At 42.5% G+C, this 22,373-nt stretch overlaps 8 non-coding genes across 8 annotated transcripts; 4 read left to right on the top strand and 4 right to left on the bottom strand.

The window, feature by feature from the left end:
• Positions 1 to 1,652: 1,652 nt before the first annotated feature.
• On the bottom strand, positions 1,653 to 1,725 carry trnaf-gaa (transfer RNA phenylalanine (anticodon GAA)). Its single transcript has one exon. It is a non-coding gene; the product is annotated as a tRNA-Phe (tRNA).
• A 1,050-nt stretch (positions 1,726 to 2,775) lies between these two features.
• trnaf-gaa (transfer RNA phenylalanine (anticodon GAA)) lies at positions 2,776 to 2,848 on the bottom strand. Its single transcript has one exon. It is a non-coding gene; the product is annotated as a tRNA-Phe (tRNA).
• A 1,051-nt stretch (positions 2,849 to 3,899) lies between these two features.
• trnaf-gaa (transfer RNA phenylalanine (anticodon GAA)) lies at positions 3,900 to 3,972 on the bottom strand. The gene has a single exon. It is a non-coding gene; the product is annotated as a tRNA-Phe (tRNA).
• A 1,050-nt stretch (positions 3,973 to 5,022) lies between these two features.
• trnaf-gaa (transfer RNA phenylalanine (anticodon GAA)) lies at positions 5,023 to 5,095 on the bottom strand. The gene has a single exon. It is a non-coding gene; the product is annotated as a tRNA-Phe (tRNA).
• A 13,862-nt stretch (positions 5,096 to 18,957) lies between these two features.
• On the top strand, positions 18,958 to 19,030 carry trnaf-gaa (transfer RNA phenylalanine (anticodon GAA)). The gene has a single exon. It is a non-coding gene; the product is annotated as a tRNA-Phe (tRNA).
• Positions 19,031 to 19,544: 514 nt separating this feature from the next.
• Positions 19,545 to 19,617, top strand: trnaf-gaa (transfer RNA phenylalanine (anticodon GAA)). Its single transcript has one exon. It is a non-coding gene; the product is annotated as a tRNA-Phe (tRNA).
• Positions 19,618 to 20,153: 536 nt separating this feature from the next.
• Positions 20,154 to 20,226, top strand: trnaf-gaa (transfer RNA phenylalanine (anticodon GAA)). The gene has a single exon. It is a non-coding gene; the product is annotated as a tRNA-Phe (tRNA).
• A 536-nt stretch (positions 20,227 to 20,762) lies between these two features.
• On the top strand, positions 20,763 to 20,835 carry trnaf-gaa (transfer RNA phenylalanine (anticodon GAA)). Its single transcript has one exon. It is a non-coding gene; the product is annotated as a tRNA-Phe (tRNA).
• Positions 20,836 to 22,373: the final 1,538 nt, after the last annotated feature.

Genomic DNA, 22,373 nt, shown 5'->3' with positions numbered 1-22,373 from the left:
AAAATCTCAAAAAATTTGAATATATTATGAAATCATTAAACAATTCAATCATCAAAATTACAACAAATAAAGGATTAACATATATTGCTTTGCCTGTAATGAGACTATGTACTGTAATGTACATGTATTACGTGGTCTGATAACCATCTCCCGACGAATATTTAATTCTCTGCGCATTAATTCTGCACCTTCATCGATTGTGTCTTCACCAAAAGGACATGCCATGTTCGTGACAATGGACTTCTAATATATATACTGACTCTGTTTTTAATGACAGACGGCTGAACTTCGCCAAAACTCGCCTGCTGACTGAATGAGTGAGTAAATCAAATGTGCGTGCGGCTCTGAAAGAGGGCGGAGACCCAGAGAAACTTCAGGTTTCACTGGTTCTCTGGTTTGAGTTACCTCCCTTTGTGAAAAGGAAAACTCAGAGTTTCCCTCATTTCAGGGTTAACAGACTCCGAGTTTTCACTAAACCTGCTTTGTGAAACGGACCCCTGGTGTCTAAAAAGAAACAAGGGCAAGGTGAGACGAGGCGAGACGAGGCGTGGCGAGTCGAGTCGTGCTGAGTAGGTACTAGTATAAAAGCGCCATAAAGGTCTCCCAACTGAGGTATTTCAGCATGGTCAAAGCTGTCAGGTATACCTGTGACATCGGTGCTGCCACCTACTGGTTGGTCTGTATCAACAATTGATGACAATCTTTCAATTCTTCAATCAATGCTCTCTGTAAAACTGTGAACACCTTTTAAGTCATACCAGCCAGGGACCTTTAGATCGCCAGTGTAACGCTCTACCAACTGAGCTATTTCGGTGTGTTATAAGCTGCCAGGTATACCTGTGACATTGGTGGTGTCACCTACTGGTTGGTCTATCTCAAAAATTGTTGACAATCTTACAATTCTTCAATCAATGCTCTATGTAAAACTGTGGACACCTTTAAACTCATTTAGAATATGAGAAGTTGCCAGGTATACCTGTCACATCGGTGTTGCCACCTACTTGATGGTTTGTGTAAAACATATTTCAGTTCTTCATGCTAATGCTGTCTTTAAACCTGCAGAAATCTTCCAGCTGAAACAGTTTCCAAATTCCCAGATCTAACCTCCTCCAGGTTCTACATCTTTAGTGTTGTTGTCTTCTCCGTTTTAATCACACAATTAAATACGTCACAGCAACTTCGCTCCAACCTCCTACTTCTCATGTGGTGTCTAAAAAAAAACAAGGGCAAGGTGAGACGAGGCGAGACGAAGCGTGGCGAGTCGAGTCGCGCTGAGTAGGTACTAGTATAAAAGGGCCATACAGGTCTCCCAACTGAGGTATTTCAGCATGGTCAAAGCTGTCAGGTATACCTGTGACATCGGTGCTGCCACCTACTGATTGGTCTGTATCAACAATTGATGACAATATTTCAATTCTTCTATCAATGCTCTCTGTAAAACTGTGAACACCTTTTAAATCATACCAGCCAGGGATCCTTTAGATGGCCAGTTTAACACTCTCCCAACTGAGTTATTTCGGTGTGTTAGAAGTTTCTAAGTATACTTGTAACATTGATGTTGCCACCTGCTGGTTGGTCTGTGTCAAAAATGGTTCAAGTCCTTCATTCTATTGCTCTCTTTAAAACAGCAGATATCATCCAACTGAGACTGCTGCCGAAACCCGGGATCGAACCAGGGACCTTTAGATCTTCAGTCTAACGCTCTCCCAACTGAGCTATTTCGGCACGTTCAAAGTTATCAAGTATACCTGGAAAATTGGTTCTGCCACCTACTGGTTGGACATACCAAAAATTGTTGACAATATTACCAAAAAATGTTGACAATATTACAATTCTTCAATAAATGGTCTCTGTAAACCTGTTAACAACTTTTGACGCATATTAGCCAGGGATCATTGGATCTACAGACTAATACCTTCCCAGTTGAGTCATTCCTGCGTGTTAGAAGTTGCCAGGTATACCTGTGACATTGGTGCTGCCACCTACTGGTTGGTCTGTCTCAAAAATGGTTGAGAGTCTTACAATTCTTCAATCAATGCTCTATGTAAAACTGTGGACACCTTTAAACTCATTTAGAATGTGAGAAGTTGCCAGGTACACCTGTCACATCGGTGTTGCCACCTGCTTGATGGTTTGTGTAAAACACATTTCAGTTCTTCATGCTAATGCTGTCTTTAAACATGCAGAAATCTTCTAGCTGAAACAGTTTCCAAATTCCTGGATCGAACCTCCTCCAGGTTCTACATCTTTAGTGTTTTTGTCTTCTCCGTTTTAATCACACAATTAAATACGTCACAGCAACTTCGCTCCTACCTCTTACTTCTCATCTCGTGTCTAAAAAGAAACAAGGGCATGGTGAGACGAGGCGAGACGAAGCGTGGCGAGTCGAGTCGCGCTGAGTAGGTACTAGTATAAAAGCGCCATAAAGGTCTCCCAACTGAGGTATTTCAGCATGGTCAAAGCTGTCAGGTATACCTGTGACATCGGTGCTGCCACCTACTGATTGGTCTGTATCAACAATTGATGACAATCTTTCAATTCTTCAATCAATGCTCTCTGTAAAACTGTGAACACCTTTTAAATCATACCAGGCAGGGACCTTTAGATCGCCAGTGTAATGCTCTCCCAACTGAGCTATTTCGGTTTGTTAGAAGTTTCTAGGTATACTTGTAACATTGGTGTTGCCACCTACTGGTTGGTCTGTGTCAAAAATGGTTCAAGTCCTTCATTCTATTGCTCTCTTTAAAAGAGCAGATATCATCCAACGGAGACTGCTGCCGAAACCCGGGATCGAACCAGGGACCTTTAGATCTTCAGTCTAACGCTCTCCCAACTGAGCTATTTCGGCACATTCAAAGTTGTCAAGTATACCTGGTAAATTGGTTCTGCCACCTACTGGTTGGGTATACCAGAAATTGTTGACAATATTACCAAAAATTGTTGACAATATTACAATTCTTCAATCAATGGTCTCTGTAAACCTGTTAACAACTTTTGACGCATATTAGCAAGGGATCATTGGATCTACAGACTAACACCTTCCCAGTTGAGTCATTTCTGCGTGTTAGAAGTTGCCAGGTTTACCTGTGACATCGGTGCTGCCACCTACTGGTTGGTCTGTCTCAAACATTGTTGACAATCTTACAATTCTTCAATCAATGCTCTATGTAAAACTGTGGACACCTTTAAACTCATTTAGAATGTGAGAAGTTGCCAGGTACACCTGTCACATCGGTGTTGCCACCTGCTTGATGGATTGTGTAAAACATATTTCAGTTCTTCATGCTAATGCTGTCTTTAAACCTGCAGAAATCTTCCAGCTGAAACAGTTTCCAAATTCCCGGATCGAACCTCTTCCAGGTTCTACATCTTTAGTGTTTTTGTCTTCTCCGTATTAATCACACAATCAAATACGTCACAGCAGCTTCACTCCAACCTCCTACTTCTCATCTGGTGTCTAAAAAGAAACAGGGGCAAGGTGAGACGAGGTGAGATGAGGCGTGGCGAGTCGAGTCGTGCTGTGTAGGTACTAGTATAAAAGGGCCATAAAGGTCTCCCAACTGAGGTATTTCAGCATGGTCAAAGCTGTCAGGTATACCTGTGACATCGGTGCTGCCACCTACTGGTTGGTCTGTATCAACAATTGATGACAATCTTTCAATTCTTCTATCAATGCTCTCTGTAAAACTGTGAACACCTTTTAAATCATACCAGCCAGGGATCCTTTAGATGGCCAGTGTAACACTCTCCCAACTGAGTTATTTCGGTGTGTTAGAAGTTTCTAGGTATACTTGTAACATTGATGTTGCCACCTACTGGTTGGTCTGTGTCAAAAATGGTGCAAGTCCTTCATTCTATTGCTCTCTTTAAAACAGCAGATATCATCCAACTGAGACTGCTGCCGAAACCCGGGATCGAACCAGGGACCTTTAGATATTCAGTCTAACGCTCTCCCAACTGAGCTATTTCGGCACGTTCGAAGTTGTCAAGTATACCTGGAAAATTGGTTCTGCCTCCTACTGGTTGGACATACCAAAAATTGTTGACAATATTACCAAAAAATGTTGACAATATTGCAATTCTTCAATAAATGGTCTCTGTAAACCTGTTAACAACTTTTGACGCATATTAGCCAGGGATCATTGGATCTACAGACTAATACCTTCCCAGTTGAGTCATTCCTGCGTGTTAGAAGTTGCCAGGTATACCTGTGACATTGGTGCTGCCACCTACTGGTTGGTCTGTCTCAAAAGTGGTTGAGAGTCTTACAATTCTTCAATCAATGCTCTATGTAAAACTGTGGACACCTTTAAACTCATTTAGAATTTGAGAAGTTGCCAGGTACACCTGTCACATCGGTGTTGCCACCTGCTTGATGGTTTGTGTAAAACATATTTCAGTTCTTCATGCTAATGCTGTCTTTAAACCTGCAGAAATCTTCCAGCTGAAACAGTTTCCAAATTCCCGGATCGAACCTCTTCCAGGTTCTACATCTTTAGTGTTTTTGTCTTCTCCGTTTTAATCACACAATTAAATACGTCACAGCAACTTCACTCCTACCTCCTACTTCTCATCTCGTGTCTAAAAAGAAACAAGGGCATGGTGAGACGAGGCGAGACGAAGCGTGGCGAGTCGAGTCGCGCTGAGTAGGTACTAGTATAAAAGCGCCATAAAGGTCTCCCAACTGAGGTATTTCAGCATGGTCAAAGCTGTCAGGTATACCTGTGACATCGGTGCTGCCACCTACTGATTGGTCTGTATCAACAATTGATGACAATCTTTCAATTCTTCAATCAATGCTCTCTGTAAAACTGTGAACACCTTTTAAATCATACCAGCCAGGGACCTTTAGATCGCCAGTGTAATGCTCTCCCAACTGAGCTATTTCGGTTTGTTAGAAGTTTCTAGGTATACTTGTAACATTGGTGTTGCCACCTACTGGTTGGTCTGTGTCAAAAATGGTTCAAGTCCTTCATTCTATTGCTCTCTTTAAAAGAGCAGATATCATCCAACGGAGACTGCTGCCGAAACCCGGGATCAAACCAGGGACCTTTAGATCTTCAGTCTAACGCTCTCCCAACTGAGCTATTTCGGCACGTTCAAAGTTGTCAAGTATACCTGGAAAATTGGTGCTGCCACCTACTGGTTGGGTATACCAGAAATTGTTGACAATATTACCAAAAGTTGTTGACAATATTACAATTGTTCAATCAATGGTCTCTGTAAACAACTTTTGAGACATATTAGCTAGGGATCATTGGATCTACAGACTAATACCTTCCCAGTTGAGTCATTCCTGCGTGTTAGAAGTTACCAGGTATACCTGTGACATTGGTGCTGCCACCTAGTGGTTGGTCTATCTCAAAAATTGTTGACAATCTTACAATTCTTCAATCAATGCTCTATGCAACACTGTAGACACCTTTAAACTAATTTAGAATGTGAGAAGTTGCTAGGTATACCTGTCACATCGGTGTTGCCACCTGCTTGATGGTTTGTGTAAAACATATTTCAGTTCTTCATGCTAATGCTGTCTTTAAACCTGCAGAAATCTTCCAGCTGAAACAGTTACCAAATTCCCGGATCGAACCTCCTCCAGGTTCTACATCTTTAGTGTTTTTGTCTTCTCCGTATTAATCACACAATTAAATACGTCACAGCAACTTCGCTCCTACCTCCTACTTCTCGTCTGGTGTCTAAAAAGAAACAAGGGCAAGGTGAGACGAGGCGAGACGAAGCGTGGCGAGTCGAGTCGCGCTGAGTAGGTACTAGTATAAAAGCGCCATAAAGGCGCTTCGTCCGCATAAACATCGTCCGCATAACTGCGGACGCTGCACCGATCCGTCTGTCAATCTCAGGCTCCATCGTTCCCTCACTCGTGAACAAGACCCCGAGATACTTGAACTCCTTCAAGCGCCTGGTGGCTGGGTCTTTGCCCGTGGGACCCGGCCGGGCTCATCCCAAAACGGCGACGTGGGCCGCCTTCCTGTAGGTTGAGAGATACCGGCTAGAGATAGTCGGGCTCACCTCCACACATAGCTTGGGCTCTGGAACCCAGCTCCTTGAAAGGGGCTGGACCCTCCACTACTCTGGAGTTGCCCAGGGTGAAAGGTGGCGGGCTGGTGTGGGCTTGGTTATAGCCCCTCAGCTCAGTCGCCATGTGTTGGAGTTCACCCCGGTGAACGAGAGGGTCGCTTCCCTGCGCCTTCGGGTCGGGAAAAGGTCTCTCACTGTTGTTTGTGCCTACGGGCCGAAAAGCAGTGTGGAGTACCCGGCCTTCTTGGAGTTCCTGGGAGGAGTACTGGATAGTGCTCCAACTGGGGACTCCATTGTTCTACTGGGGGACTTCAACGCTCACGTGGGTAATGACAGTCATACCTGGAGAGGCGTGATTGGGAGGAACGGCCTCCCCGATCCGAACCCGAGCGGTGTTTTGTTGTTGGACTTCTGTGCTAGTTACGGTTTTTCCATAACGAACACCATGTTCAAACATAAGGGTGTCCATCAGTACACGTGGCACCAGGACACCCTAGGCCAGAGGTCAATGATCGACTTTATTGTCGTTTCATCTGACCTTCGGCCGCATGTCTTGGACACTCGGGTGAAGAGAGGGGCTGAGCTGTCAACTGATCACCACCTGGTGGTGAGTTGGATGCGCTGGCAGAGGAGGAGGTTGGACAGACCGGGCAGACCCAAACGGATTGTAAGGGTCTGTTGGGAACGTCTGGCTGAGCCCTCTGTCAGGGACATCTTCAACGCTCACCTCCGAGAGAACTTTTCTCGGATCCCGGGGGAGGCGGGGGACATTGAGTCCGAGCGGACCATGTTCTCTGCCTCTATTGTCGACGCGGCGGCTCGAAGTTTTGGACGCAAGGTCTCCGGTGCCTGTCGTGGCTGCAATCCTAGAACCCGGTGGTGGACACCGGAAGTACAGGATGCCGTCAGACTGAAGAAGGAGTCCTACCGGGCTATGTTGGACTGTGGGACTCCTAACGCAGTAGATGGGTACTGGCAGGCCAAGCGAGCCGCGGCTCGGGCAGTACTGGAGGCAAAAACTCGGGTCTGGGAGGAGTTCGGGGAGGCCATGGAGGAAGATTTTCGGTCGGCCTCGAGGAAATTCTGGAGGACCGTTCGGCGCCTCAGAAGGGGGAAGCAGTACTCTGCCGGCACCGTTTACGGTGTGGGTGGGGAGCTGTTGACCTCGACTCGGGACATTGTCGGACGGTGGAAGGAATACTTCGAGGATCTCCTCAACCCGACTGACACGTCTTCCACAGAGGGAGCAGAGAGTGGGGACTTGGGGCGTGCTCATCCATCACCCAAGCCGAGGTCACTGAGGTGGTTCATAAGCTCCTCAGTGGCACCGGGGGTGGATGAGATTCGCCCTGAGTACCTCAAGTCTCTGGATGTCGTAGGGCTATCTTGGTTGACACGCCTCTGCGACATCGCATGGAGGAAGGGGACAGTACCGCTGGAGTGGCAAACCGGGGTGGTGGTCCCTCTTTTTAAAAAGGGGGTCCGGAGAGTGTGTTCCAACTACAGGGGGATCACACTTCTCAGCCTCCCCGGGAAAGTCTAATGCCAGGGTACTGGAGAGGAGAATACGGCCGATAGTTGAACCTCGGATTCAGGAGGCACAATGTGGTCTCCAGACGCTTTTCAGAGACCCAGAACCTAAACCCCTGAGCAATTATTACATAAACAATGGCAGGTAAAACTCCCCTAGTGGGAGAAAAACCTTAAGCCAAAGTGGCAAGAAAAACTCCCCTTTAAGAGGGAAGAAACCTGGACCAGGACCTGGATCATAAGGGGGGACCCTCCTGCCAGAGGCCAGACTGGGGGGTCGGGGACGTCAGCAGCACACAGCAGACATCCACGCAGGCAGGTGGAAGCAGCAGCGGAATGACCAGAGGGGGGGGGGACCGCAGGCAGGTGGAAGCAGCAGCGAGATGACCAGAGGGGGGTGGGGATCGCAGGCAGGTGGAAGCAGCAGCGGGATGACCAGACTTTAGCAAAGTCTCTCTTATTTGTGTTGCCCTGAGGTGTCACAAAAATGCTTAATAGTTTGGCATAGCTCATCATACAGAGAAAGAAAAGCATTGAACAAATGCAAAATGCAAAGTGTAAAAAGCTGGTTTCGGGTCTGGCTAACAAGTGCTTACCTGTCAAGTCTCCCGTTTTGGCTGGGAAACTACCGTATTTCACCCCTCTTTCCCACCGTCCTCCTGTAGTAGTATTTTCCCATAAATTTCTCATTTTATAATATAATAATTTTTAAACTGCAAACTGAATTGTCACTAGCCTCCCAGCTAGCATCCACCCAGGGCACATGGAACAACAAATCAGAGATGGATGGATGTAACCAGAGAGAAAACATTTCTGCCCAAAAAGGGAAGACTTCATGTAAATATATCTACTGTAAACATGCGGAACCAAATTTACTTTCCTAAAGAGGAGCAGGATGGGGCTCAGTTACGCTTTGTGAAAGTTATTTCAGCCGGAGGCAGAAAAATGGGTCTGTGTCATCAGTCATGAATGCCAGAGAGCCACGAGTGAAAATGACAAATTAAAAGAAAATGTAAATGTTTCACTTGAAGACAATCACTATGTATATAAACTGAAAATATTTAAAATAAATAAGTGTGCTTTAATTCCCCTTTGTGTTTTCATTGAGGCGCTATTATAGGAATCACATACATAGGAATGTCAACAGCATTTCAGTGTCAACAAAGATAGGCGTATCAGATTCTGAGCACATAATTGTAGTTTGTAAGTGGTTGACAGGTATTTATTTTGGATTTCTCCTAAATCTATCTTAAAATGTAAGATACTGGACCTGGGTTGGGCTGGTGGGACAGCGGCGGATCATTTCCAAAACAAGTGCTAGCATGTCAACTGAGAGACTAAAGAGGAAAAGAAAACATTTCCAACAGTCCTGGACGGCATGTTAAAATGAACGTAACCTCTGTGTCTAAACTGAGCTATAGATGACAATAGTGATGCTTTAACTGAATTCCTGATATAGGCTCCTTTTTAATACCAACAAGCAGCCACTGATCTAGCTAACAATGTTAGCAACTGGTTCATTAAAAAAATAGGTAAATGAGCATTTGCACTTGCTAAGTTTGCATCCTGAACCTTCATCTATTTCCTCCACCTCCGTCTTCCTCTCTAAGTTTGGGGTGTGGGAGCCGGGGCCCGAATCAACTGCTCGCTCTTGAATATAAATAACACAAATGATTAACACATTTACCAAACTGTTTTCTGCATTTACTGCTGTCAGGACCTGATATTATGCGTTAGTTTGTCTCTGCCAGACTCTCCCACATGTGCACAAATGAAGAGAAATGAATAATCAATAGCAGTCGAGATGGAGCCTGTGGAGCCAGGATGACTCAGCCACTACGACTGCATGTGGCCACTTCTTGCGTTTCTCTTGCCAGTCCATCTATATGTATCATTTTACAGCTTCCTCTCAAACGACAGCGTGCTTGCAACATCGGCTTGCATGCATTGACAACATCTTCACTGGGTTGCACGGATCTCTTGAGCTCAGTCTTGTTCAGCAGAAGAAACGTCACTGTCAGCTCGGGCTTAGTGCTAAAAGCTACAGCACAAGACGTCTCAGAGGGAACTTTTCACTGCCAAGAATAAAGAAACTATGGTAAAAGAACGGTGATGTACAGAGCTATGTCTGCATGGAACCCACTTTTAATTTTTTGTTGTAATGTACTGTGTATTACGTGTCGGACCCCAGGAAGAATAGCTGCAGTTTTGCTGTAGCTAATGGGGATCCAAATAAAACTATAAACTAAAATTCATTGTTGGATTAATTCTCAGGATGTGATTTAACAGAATATTTATTCCTTTTAAAGGATCTGCTGCTTGAGGAAGTTATTTGACCACCTTGGATTAGGATAGTTTTAGTTCTGAGGGGGGTGTTCCTCTGTCCACCAGCAGGGGGCAGTGTGGATCCAGCTGAAAGTGCAGCATGCATTTCCTTTGCTGCATCTTTGCATGGGTGTCTGAGAACTGGCAGCACGAGGCAGCTGGTTAGTGGAGGTGCTGAGCAGACCACTGCAGAGCTCTCCAGCAGATCTCAGTCAGGGATGAATGAGTGACTTTCTGCGGGTAGAGTTGGATATATAAGCCTGGATTTATAAATAAAAGGCAATCCTGGTCTTTTGTTCTAATGTCTACTGCATGAATGCCGTCACAACAATATGCCATAATTTCCAAAGGGGCCAATGTGTCAGAGGTTCACAGGTAACGTCCATTGGTCCCATACAGGTACGTTACATACCACAAATGACCTGTTTCAGTTATTACCTGTTTTAGCCATGTCAGTCAGCCGTAGAGGAAAACTACGGAAGAGTATTAGGGCCAGCAGGAGAAAAATAAAACAATATTTTAGAGGAAGATTTTTTTTTTCATTATGCACTTCGAGAAAAAAGTCGAAATGTCGAGAAAAAAGTCAAAATGTTGAGAAAAAAGGCTGAGAGCGCCCCCAGCAGGTTTGGAGCACTTCCGGTTGTAGTGTAGTTATGAAGCGTTTTTCTTTTGAAGATAGTTTCTTGTTTTATATCGTTTTGTGATTTGCATCGTTTCTCTATTTGCAGCGTTTGATGATGCTGCATTTGTCTTTGTTTTTTGCAGCACGTTTTTTCATTTGCACCACGTTCCTCTTTTTGTACCTCGTTTTGAGTTTGTGAATTTGAATCGTTTCTGTACTTGAAGCCGTTTTCCTTAACTGAGATGCATTAGGCCATTGCAGTGCGTTTGGCCCTTGTCGGCCACTGTAAAACACAGTGTTGAATGAAAAAATAACAGTTTTTAGACCAAGACAGTTCATTTTAAATAACTGTTTGATGGAACATAACTGACCAAGAGACAGGAAGCAGAACTGGAGGTGACAGCGTTAAAGGTGTTGAGATTTTCTCTGGGAGTGACATGGATGGATGGGACACATGAGAGGAAGAGCAAGGGTTAGACGTCTGGGTGACAGAGTGAGAGAGGCCAGACGGAGAGGGTTTGGGCACATAAAGAAGAGGGATGGGGACTGTGCTGATAGAAGGATGCTGGAGGTGGAGCTTCCTGCAGCAGAAACAGCTGGGAAAGGAGAAAAAGGAGATTTCTGGATGTGGTGAAAGAGGAGATAGCGTTGGCTGGTGTGACGGACGAGCATCCAGGAGACAGGTTAGGATGGAGTCACCTGATCCACTGTGCTGACACCTGAAGGGAAAAGCAGAAAGAAAATGATTTTGTTAAGCATCACACCTGGAAACAGCCATTGTGGCATAGAATTGTCAAATTGGTTTAATTCACCGAATGAATTGTTACGGATTACTTTTGTAATACTGTATTTGACCCGGTTATTTGTACGTTTTGACCGTATAGAAACGTAATTCTTGCCATTGTAAAAATGAGATGTACCTGCTGGACTCTACTGCCCTTACTTTTTAATAACTTTTTAATAATCTGTCTGATAGACAGACTCTAACCTTCTTCACACTTCATGTATTGCTTTTCTTTTCAATGTACTGGTTGATTAAGCTCCTCATGGTTTCCATTGCATTCTGTTGCTCGGGTAGAGAAATCTGCAACATCTGCATCAGTAAATCTGCAAACAACCTCACGATCTGTTTAAAACTGAAACTGGACGTGTTTTCTTTATCATGCAGCCGTACATGCCGTATTCAGTAGCATGGAATGGTATAGAAACGTAATTCTCATCAGTTGTGTGAAATAAGACCTGGAAACAGGCATTGTGGCATAGAATTGACAAATGGGTTTAATTCACCGTACGAACTGTTACAGATTACTTTTGTAATACTGTATTTGACCCGGTCTTTGTACGTTTTGACCGTATAGAAACGTAATTCTTGCCATTTTAAGAATGAGATGTACTGATGTACTCTACTGTCCTTACTTTTTAATAACTTGTGATTTTTAATATTTTACCTCTTTTCTTATCATTTTATTTCATTTGATTTGTTATTTACTGTTAAATTGTATCTTGCCGCTTTTTAATGTTGATGTAAAGCACTTTGAATTACCTTGCGTTGTGCTATACAAATAAACTTGCCTTGCCACATTGTCAAAAACAAACATTTTTCATTGATTTTTAGTGAAAGTGCAATACAAGTGCGTCAACAGAAGCACGTATGAGACAGTACAAGGCAGAGGCTGAATGAAGGTACAACAAATATCAAAGAATGAAAAAAATGAGAAAATATTCATGAAAAATGTGTTAAATTACAAAACCTGGAACTGTAAGACTTATAATACCACTTCTTTTATTTTTAATTTGCCCTTTTCACTCAATTTAAGAACATCGTGGAAAGAATCTGAGGCATCTTCTTCTGTATTTATCTCCGACAGGTATATTGACAAGAATTCATGGTTAAACTCTGATCCATTCACATGTTCTGTGTCCAAACGTCCCCAGTCCAGTTTCTTACTCTCACCTGATTCACCTGCTTCACATTTCTTTATCAGGCTTTTAACTGACTCATTTAACCCTTTATACCCCTATTTTTATTTGATCTTACTGCTCTGTTTTATATTAATCATTAGTTTAGTTTAACCTGTTTTATTATCTCATTGTTTTATCTCAATGTTATATTTAAACGTTTTAGTCGTTATTTATGGTCTATTTTATACATTCTATTGTTTTATTCTCTCAGTTTTTAATATCTTGCTTTCTAGACCTACTCTTAGGATTTTATGTTATACTTTTATACTCTTTTAGTGTGTATTTTAACTTCATAGTCTAATCTTATCCTGTATTAATAAGTTTTATGTTTGTTTAATGGTTTATGTAAAGCACTTTGTGTTGCATTTTTATGCATGAAAAGCGCTATATAAATAACGTTTGATTTGATTTGATCAAGTGAGATTACGTTTTCTTCACTTTCTTCATTTCTTCATGCATACTTTGGTTTCTCTTGGCCTTTTAGTTTATTTACCTCCCAGATAGTCAAAAGTGTAGGGATTTAAAACAAATGAAAACAAAAGCTGCCCCTTCTGTCGTGTTTAGAATGCTTTAGAGTCCTGTTGCACAAAAACCTGCAGGATTCTTAAAGGCCCGTCTGGAACTAGCTGAACTTTTAAAAATGCCCCACAGTTCAAGTAGTTTTCATATAATGTTCTCCTTCAGACGCCACGGCCTCGTCTGACCCGCAAAACAACTTCTTGGTGCACGACTCCATGAATGTCAAATGATATCTGTCTTGAAAGCTAAAGAAGGCTTGTTTTTTTTCTTTTTATCCCCCGTCTGTAGGTTTTACCCATTCAACTCTTATCACTAGTAATGGTCCTGAGAAGAAATGTTTAAATGCTGAATTTAATATATGCCATCTGCAGAAATTTTAAGTACAAGATGAAAAGTAAAATACAGACCAGGGAAATGTCAGACGGGCCTCGAGGGAGAGTTGCAGACACGGTGGAATTACCGGGATAAGGGTCACAATTATCACAAGTGGTGATAATTATTATGATAATTATCCATTGGACAGACGATAAATTTGAACTGTGATCAGTTTTGCGTTATAATCTGCAGTTTCAAAGCTTTTTGATCGAACCTGGCTCCAGAACCTTATACTTCACATTGCAGCTGATGGCGCTTTTCCACTAGTACCTACTCAGCCCGACTCGACTGGTTCTTTTCTACTAGGGGTCTAACGTGCCGAGTAGATACTTTTCTGTACCTATCCTGCCGAGGTTCTAAGCTGCTGAGTCGGCTGTATCTGACATCATCACACTACAGGCCACCGATTGGTCGGGGGGTTGGAGTCAGACGTCTGAGTCAGGAAGCAGGAGTCAGTGCGAGAGCAGCCCGCTGCTTCCTCATTTTATCCGACAGGCAATGGCAGCAAAAGTCTGTTTCATGTTCCAACTCTGAGGGTCAGATGTTCATAAACCTGGTGCTGAGGAGAGAATTAAAAAGGGATCTAGACGGAGATAAGGAACGACCAGATCTACCAGGAGATCTGTCTCTTCTCTGCTGCTCGCGGCTCCAGCTCAAGGCTGATTTATGATTCCGCGTTACACCAATGCAGAGCCTACGCCGTAGGCTACGCCATCGATTTAACGCGGAACCATAATTCAGGCTTTATTTCTCATCAGCGCTGATTAACAAAATAAAAAAAAAATCGTTGCTGCTTGAAGCTTCTTTCACTCTCATTTTTTAACTTGATATGGAACACAAGCCACAGATCCAGCAGCACATCTATCATCTCCTCCAGGTTCTACATCTTTAGTGTTGTTGTCTTCTTCTTTTAGATACACAATCAAATACGTCACAGCAGCTTCACTCCAACCTCCTATTTCTTATCTGGGTGTTGAAAAGAAACGAGGGCAAAGCGGGTGGAGGCGGTAGGAGGCGTGATGAAGCGTCCCGAGTCGGGGCACGCTGAGTAGGTACTAGTATAAAATCGCCATTAGTGTTGTTGTCTTCTTCGTTTAGATCACACATTCAAATATGTCACAGCAGCTTCCTCCAACCTCCTACTTCTGCTCCAGTTTCTGAATTGTTATGGAAAAGAAACCAGGCCGATTTGAAATGAGCCGAGATGATATGATTAGAGCCGAGTAGGTACTAGTGGAAAAGTGCCATTAGTTTCCTGTTTCCTTTTCAATAAAACAGAATCAAATCATTAGTGTTCACCTGCCTGCAGTTGGTCCTCCCTGCATTTCCAGAGCTTGTATGAAAGAAGTTCTGTTGAGCCATATGGCATCTATTGACAAATGTTATGATCAGAACTTTCGGTCGTGCTCATTGGTCACTGCTTAGGCTACATGGTGGCGATTCCCTCAGTGGCTGCATTTGGCACAAACCAAAACCCAGCTGACAACAGAGCGAGTTAGCTGTCAGCTGGACTCACATAGCCAGGAAAGCCTGAGCAGCTCCATCTCAGTGATAGAGGAGGTTCCAGCTGTAACAGACACTGTAATGTTCTGGAACAGCCAAACATACATACCCATGTTCCCACCCTTGAAGATGTCACCGTAACACACCTCTCCGTTCAGTTGCTGTTTGGTTGGATGTCGGTATTAAAGTCTATGTATAGAAACTTAATTCTCCTCAGTTGTGTGAAATAAGACCTGGAAACAGGCATTGTGGCATAGAATTGTCAAATTGGTTTAATTCACCGTACAAATTGTTACAGATTACTTTTGTAATACTGTATTTGACCTGGTTGTGGCAGAGTAGGAGCTGCAGCCACTCAGGCTGACGGGACACAGGTGTGGCCTGTCAACCTCTCCACCCTGCCAGCCTTATAAGAGGAGAAGCTGCTGCTGAGACGTGTGGTTCTGCTGATGTTGGAGGAGCTGCTGGAGCTGTGCTTGTGCACGTGTGGCGGTGTTTGGGAAGTGTTTGACGAATAAAGGGTTCTGCACAAAACTCTGTGTCCTCCTCTATCCTGTCGGTCGGCCCCCGTAGCACTCAATTCAATTCAATTCAATTCAATTCAATTCAATTCAATTTTATTTATATAGCGTCTAATACAACAGATGTTGTCTCTAGACGCTTTCCAGAGATCCAGAACATGAACATAAACATAAACATAAACATAAACCCCAAGCAATTATTATATAAACAATGGCAGGTAAAAACTCCCCTAGTGGGAGAAAAACCTTAAGCCAAACAGTGGCAAGAAAAACTCCCCTTTAGGAGGGAAGAAACCTGGACCAGGACCTGGCTCATAAGGGGGGACCCTCCTGCCGAAGGCCAGACTGGGGGAGTCAGGATAAAATGATAAAAATGATAGCTATGAGATATTTATAATAAATAAAAATGGTAATGGAGAAGAGAGGCAGGGAAAAGGAGAGGAGAAGAAGGGTGAGAGGCACCGCCCAGCGGATCATGTCGGTGCCCCCCTGCAGCATAGACCTATAGCAGTGTAGCAGTGCACTCGCACTGCTACACTGGTCTTTGTACGTTTTGACCCTATAGAAACGTAATTCTTGACATTGTAAGAATGAGATGTACCTGCTCTACTCTACTGCCCTTACTTTTTAACACCTTGTGCTTTTTATTATTTTACCTCTTTTCTTATAATTTTATTTCATTTTATTTGTCATTTACTGTTTATTTGAAAAGGTGTCTTTCAGTGTTCAACGTTTTATATGTAGAATACTTTCATTTCTTGAAATTAATGAGTTTGGCGGCTTCTTTGGACAAAAGCGGTAGTGCTTTACCAGTAGTGTGGCAGGGTTCCTACCATGCTCCTCAAAGTTACATAGTCCAGTGAAGGCGATACAGACCCCTCAGACCATGACAGAGGTTCATTAAACCTGTTGGAAGTTGATGTACCATCACAATGATGATGATGAAATATTAGATTAAGGTGGAAAAGTTACATAGTGCTGCTTTAAGTTCCTCATGGTTTCCATTGCATTCTGTTGCTCGGGTAGAGAAATCTGCGACATCTGCGTCAGTAAATCTGCGAACAACCTCACGATCTGTCTAAAACTGAAACTGGACGTGTTTTCTTTATGACGCAGACGTACATGCCGTATTCAGTAGCATGGAATGGTATAGAAACGTAATTCTCCTCAGTTGTGTGAAATTAGACCTGGAAACAGGCATTGTGGTATAGAATTGTCAAATTGGTTTAATTCACCGTTCGAATTGTTACAGATTACTTTTGTAATACTGTATTTGACCCGGTCTTTGTACGTGCTGACCGTATAGAAACATAATTCTTGCCATTTTAAGAATGAGATGTACCTGCTGTCTCTACTGCCTTTACTTTTTGATAACTTGTGCTTTTTATTATTTTACCTCTTTTCTTATCATTTTATTTCATTTTATTTGTTATTTACTGTTTAATTGTGTCTTGCCGCTTTTAATGTTGATGTGAATCACTTTGAATTACCTTGTGTTGAATTGTGCTCTACAAATAAACTTGCCTTGCCTCTATGTGATTAGGTTGAGCATTTGTTGGTGAGAATTAGGCAAAAACATGTTTTAAAACAACATACAGCATGAAAAAGACAAAGAAGGTTTGGGTGTTTTTGGCTACTGGAGAGACCTTTTCTTGCTTACGTCTTCAGGATGAGTGAATGGTTGCAGGTCTAAATACCAGACACGGACACACACTCATTGTTCCTTTAACCTCCATAATAAGTAAAATCTGATAGCACCAGCACATTGATTAATGTTCTACCATCACATAAAAACACACTCCTTGGCTGCCATAATTCTAATCCTTTTATAGTGCGTGTGTCACACTGACACGCACACTCTGCCACTTAATCAATGATAATGGAATCACCGTGTATCCTGCCTGGTAACAGCAGATCTGCATCATTAACATACTCACCCCCACACACATCTACATGAGGATGTGCACCATCAACAGAAACTTTGTGGAATGGTCTGGATGAAGAAATCAAACCATTTTGAAATGTATGGACTTAGTGAAAATTAGAACAGCAATAATAATGTTCCAAGCAAGAAATAATGCACGGCCTGAAAACATTCAAAAAATGTTTCAAGAGAAAGAAGGAAAATAGCATCTAAGAGGAAAACTACATTTTAAACAACTGTGTGTACGTACTGCTCTTAAAAGCATGTGCAAATCAGTCTGTGGGGGAACTTTGTGGAATGGTCTGGATGAAGAAATCAAACAAAGCACTAACTTTATACAGTTTAAAAACACATACAAGAAAACTATTCTTGACAAATATAAAAATAAGGACCTCTAAAGAACTAATTTACCTTCTGTAGGTATTTATTTTATTATTCTGTTCCTTATGTGATACATCATATATGATACAAATGTAACTCCCTGTATTCATGGCTGTTCTGGATCAGTGACTGGAAATTACATTTTTGAGTTTAATATTGTAGGAGGCTAGTTTAATTATGCCTTGATCTTTATTTATTAATTGTGTGTGTTGTATTTATTTATTTTTTTGTTATTATTTTGTTCTTTCTTTCTTTTCTTATTTTATTTAATTTTAATTTTTAATTTTTATATTTTCTATGGCATATGATATGATATAGTGAGGAAGGAACAGGACTAAATAAGCGTTCTGCTTCCTCCTGTTCCCTCTCCAACACATTATTTTGCTGTTGTTCTTTATTTCTGGATGAGACTGTTAAATTGTTTTGCTTTTTTTAAATATTTTGACGCTTTTAATTTGATGGTGACACAGTGTCGTCACAGTGCAGCATTCATAACATTCAAAGCATAATAAATGACTGTGATGGGAATATGACGTTTGTCTTGGAGGGCCGTTGGAGTGCGACACCAGAAAACCTGATGTAAGTCCAGTGGGAGCAGGAAGTTTTTATGCTGCCACAGGTGCGAGTGGGTGGTGAAAAAATGAACTGCGGGGACCACAGCAGCATACGCTGTGAGTAAGGGCGCTTTTCCACCAGCACCTACTCAACTCAACTCATCTCAACTCGGTCTGGTTTCTTTTCCATAACAATTCAGCACCCAGATCAGAAGTAGGAGGTTGGAGAAGCTGCTGTGACGTATTTGATTGTGTGATCTAAAGGAAGAAGACAACAACACTAAAGATGTAGAACCTGGAGGAGATGATAGATGTGCTGCTGGATCTGTGGCTTGTGTTTGATATCAAGTTAAAAAATTAGAGTGAGAGAAGCTTCAAGCAGCAACGCTTTTTAATTTTTTTAGTTTGTCTCTGCGCTGCTGAAAAGTCATCTGGATCCGTGAGCAGCTATGAAGAGACAGAGCTCCTGGTAGATCTGGTCGTTCCTTATTCCTTACCTAGGTGGCAACAACGATGTTACAGGTATACCTGGCAACTTCTCACATTCTAAATGAGTTTAAAGGTGTCCACAGGTTTACAGAGACCATTGATTGAAGAATTGTAATATTGTCAACAATTTTTGGTAATATTGCCAACAGTTTTTGGTATATCCAACCAGTAGGTGGCAGCACCAATTTTTCAGGTATACTTGACAACTTTGAACGTGCCGAAATAGCTCAGTTGGGAGAGCATTAGACTGAAGATCTAAAGGTCCCTGGTTCGATCCCGGGTTTCAGCAGCAGTCTCTGTTGGATGATATCTGCTGTTTTAAAGAGAGCAATAGAATGAAGGACTTGAACCATTTTTGACACAGACCAACCAGTAGGTGGCAACACCAATGTTACAAGTATACCTAGAAACTTCTAACACACTGAAATAGCTCAGTTGGGAGAGCGTTACACTGGCCACCTAAAGGTCCCTGGCTGGTATTTTTTAAAAGGTGTTCACAGTTTTACAGAGAGCATTGATAGAAGAATTGAAAGATTGTCAACAATTCTTGAGACAGATCAACCAGTAGGTGGCAGCACCGATTTCACAGGTATACCTGGCAACTTCTAACACGCAAAAATGACTCAACTGGGAAGGTATTAGTCTGTAGATCCAATGATCCCTGGCTAATATGCGTCAAAAGTTGTTAACAGGTTTTCAGAGACCATTGATTGAAGAATTGTAATATTGTCAACAATTTTTGGTATATCCAACCAGTAGGTGGAAGCACCAATTTTTCAGGTATACTTGACAACTTTGAACGTGCCGAAATAGCTCAGTTGGGAGAGCGTTAGACTGAAGATCTAAAGGTCCCTGGTTCGATCCCGGGTTTCGGCAGCAGTCTCCGTTGGATAATATCTGCTGTTTTAAAGAGAGCAATAGAATGAAGGACTTGAACCATTTTGGACACAGACCAACCAGTAGGTGGCAACATCAATGTTACAAGTATACCTAGAAACTTCTAACACACCGAAATAGCTCAGTTGGGAGAGCGTTACACTGGCCACCTAAAGGTCCCTGGCTGGTATGATTTAAAAGGTGTCCACAGTTTTACATAGAGCATTGATTGAAGAATTGTAAGATTGTCAACAATTTTTGAGACAGACCAACCAGTAGGTGGCAGCACTGATGTCACAGGTATACCTGGCAACTTCTAACACGCAGAAATGACTCAACTGGGAAGGTATTAGTCTGTAGATCCAATGATCCCTGGCTAATATGCGTCAAAAGTTGTTAACAGGTTTACAGAGACCATTGATTGAACAATTGTAATATTGTCAACAATTTTTGGTAATATTGCCAACAGTTTTTGGTATATCCAACCAGTAGGTGGCAGCACCAATTTTTCAGGTATACTTGACAACTTTGAACGTGCCGAAATAGCTCAGTTGGGAGAGCGTTAGACTGAAGATCTAAAGGTCCCTGGTTCGATCCCGGGTTTCGGCAGCAGTCTCAGTTGCATGATATCTGATGTTTTAAAGAGAGCAATAGAATGAAGGACTTGAACCATTTTGGACACAGACCAACCAGTAGGTGGCAACACCAATGTTACAAGTATACCTAGAAACTTCTAACACACCGAAATAGCTCAGTTGGGAGAGCGTTACACTGGCCATCTAAAGGTCCCTGGCTGGTATTTTTTAAAAGTTCTTCACAGTTTTACAGAGAGCATTGATTGAAGAATTGTAAGATTGTCAACAATTCTTGAGACAGACCAACCAGTAGGTGGCAGCACCGATTTCACAGGTATACCTGGCAACTTCTAACACGCAAAAATGACTCAACTGGGAAGGTATTGGTTTGTAGATCCAATGATCCCTGGCTAATATGCGTCAAAAGTTGTTAACAGGTTTACAGAGACCATTGATTGAACAATTGTAATATTGTCAACAATTTTTGGTAATGCTGTCAACAATTTCTGGTATATCCAACCAGTAGGTGGAAGCACCTATTTTTCAGGTATACTTGACAACTATGAACGTGCCGAAATAGCTCAGTTGGGAGAGCGTTAGACTGAAGATCTAAAGGTCCCTGGTTCGATCCCGGGTTTCGGCAGCAGTCTCCGTTGGATGATATCTGCTGTTTTAAAGAGAGCAATAGAATGAAGGACTTGAACCATTTTGGACACAGACCAACCAGTAGGTGGCAACACCAATGTTACAAGTATACCTAGAAACTTCTAACACACCGAAATAGCTCAGTTGGGAGAGCGTTACACTGGTGATCTAAAGGTCCCTGGCTGGTATTTTTTAAAAGGTGTTCACAGTTTTACAGAAAGAATTGATAGAAGAATTGAAAGATTGTCATCAATTGTTGATACAGACCAACCAGTAGGTGGCAGCACCGATGTCACAGGTATACCTGACAGCTTTGATAATGCTGAAATACCTCAGTTGGGAGACCTTTATGGCGCTTTTATACTAGTACCTACTCAGCACGCTTCGTCTCGCCTCGTCTCACCTTGCCCTTGTTTCTTTTTAGACACCAGATGAGAAGTAGGAGGTTGGAGCGAAGTTGCTGTGACGTATTTAATTGTGTGAATAAAACGAAGAAGACAACAACACTAAAGATGTAGAACCTGGAGGAGATGATAGATGTGCTGCTGGGTCTGTGGCCTGTGTTTGATATCAAGTTAAAAAATGAGAGGGAGAGAAGCTTCAAGCAGCAACGCTTTTTAATTTTTTGTTAGTTTGTCTCTGCGCTGCTGAGCAGTCAGCTGGAGCCGTGAGCAGCTATGAAGAGACAGATCTCCTGGTAGATCTGGTTGTTCCTTATCTCCGTCTAGATCCCTTTTTAATTCTCTCCTCAGCACCAGGTTTATGAACATCTGACCCTCAGAGTTGGATCATGAAACAGACTTTTGCTGTTGTTGCTGTTTGAATAAAATGAACCAGAATCCGTCAGAGTCTCTTTCTCTGATTTCCTCCTCCTGACTCAGACGTCTGACTCCAACCCCCCGACCAATCGGTGGTCTGTAGTGTGATGATGTCAGATACAGCCGACTCAGCAGCTTAGAACCTCGGCAGAATAGTTACAGAAAAGTATCTACTCGGCACGTTAGACCCCTGGTAGAAAAGAACCAAACCGAGGCGAGTCGGGCTGAGTAGGTTCTAGTGGAAAAGTACCATAAGTAAGCTTGAAATACGACGTGGCGGTACAAAGGTGGATCTAGTGGTCTGTTAGTAAAATAAGAGCAAAATCAGAGTTAGCTCATTCGGTTTTGAATTACAAGCTTTGAAATTTTACAACCATTTTTCTTTGTGCCTTCAGGACAGAAATAAATGCCTGTTGCTTGATTAGAAGGTCTTGTTTAGTGGCTGGTTTACCTTGCACTTACTTTTACATCCTCTTTAACCTCCTAAGACCTGGTGCCATTTTTTTCTTCTTTTTGTGTTGGTCCTCTGTTAAGAAATTAAATATTCTGACAAAGAAAACACGGCGTGTGATGTGCACATATGTGTACCCGTACACCAGGTCTTAGGAGGTTCATGCTGTTACTTGCATGTTATTCCTAAACGGCCCACACTTAATTTGCTTTTTAATTGTGACTTTATAAAATAACTGTGCTGGGTGTCAGTAGACTTAACAATGTA

The sequence above is a fragment of the Cololabis saira genome, chromosome 6, assembly GCF_033807715.1.
Source record: "Cololabis saira isolate AMF1-May2022 chromosome 6, fColSai1.1, whole genome shotgun sequence".
Taxonomy (NCBI): Eukaryota; Metazoa; Chordata; class Actinopteri; order Beloniformes; family Belonidae; genus Cololabis; species Cololabis saira.
The sequence above is the reverse complement of the archived record's forward strand: the minus strand, read 5'-3'. Positions and strand labels throughout refer to the sequence as shown.